The following is a 1,109-nucleotide window of genomic DNA, read 5'->3' as shown; positions in this document are numbered from 1 at the left end:
TCTTAACCTAAATTTAAGTAACTTAAAATTAGACCTAATTTTGTTCTTATTTTAAGCATGTTGTTGTGTTAATAGAGTTTTGCGAATAAGAAAATCTAACTACTTAGTTATTATTGGAGTAAAAAAAAAAGTATATTTTTTGCTTTTTACGATATTTTTCCGTCTGACATAATAATGATTAATTCATTGTCGATTTGAATTTTATCTAATAATTTATCGTTTGCTAGTGAAATATTGCATAAAAAAATAAAATTCGAACTTTTAATATTTGATTAATCAGACGAGTGAGTTAACTATTCGACTAACCTAACTTAGTTAAAAAGAAAATATACTTATTTCAACCAAAATGATCATATATATTAATTTTAATTTATTATAATAAAATTTAGTTATGATGGTACTAGCTAGATGTTATACTTGATTAATATTTGTCAAGTATGGGCTTCAATTCCCATGTGATGTCTTGATCATAAAATTCAACTTTCTCAATGGTTAGAGTTAAATTGTCTTTTGCAGTAATGGGAAAGTGATGAGTCAGATATTTCCAGTTGCAACATTACTATTTGTTTCCTTTTCCGTACTTAATTGATTTCCATTACTTTGGTTAATCTTTAAATTAATTAATTTAATTACCATTATAAAGCAGTGTTTGACATAAAATAAAGGGTGTTGAAATCTTGGGACCACAATAATGAATGGTGGTGTGACCCCATAACTCGATCCCTATGGATCCGAATATCGATATTTGCATAAAAATAGAAGGTTGATGCAATAATCAGCATAAGCAAATAATATAAGTTGCGGGAAAAATGGTTTATTGCTCTGACAAATTAAATCAACTAGTGTGACTTGCAAACTTTTTCAACACAAAATTTATTAGGATGCTCTTAAATTCAATAATGGAATGACTCAAAGGCATCAACAAGTTTAATTAGTGTTTAAGGCTAATTAAGTGTTAAATTTAACTCTTAAATTATTACTTTATGGTATATAGTAGTTGAACTTTTCTCTTTATTTTTTGGAAAAGAATCTGCTTTTTGATTCACTAAAATAAAAGTAATAATAATAAATACATGAATAATTAATATAATAAATATTTCCCACTATAA

Source organism: Arachis duranensis, chromosome 7 (assembly GCF_000817695.3).
Source record: "Arachis duranensis cultivar V14167 chromosome 7, aradu.V14167.gnm2.J7QH, whole genome shotgun sequence".
Lineage (NCBI taxonomy): Eukaryota > Viridiplantae > Streptophyta > Magnoliopsida > Fabales > Fabaceae > Arachis > Arachis duranensis.
This window is presented reverse-complemented; position numbering follows the sequence as displayed.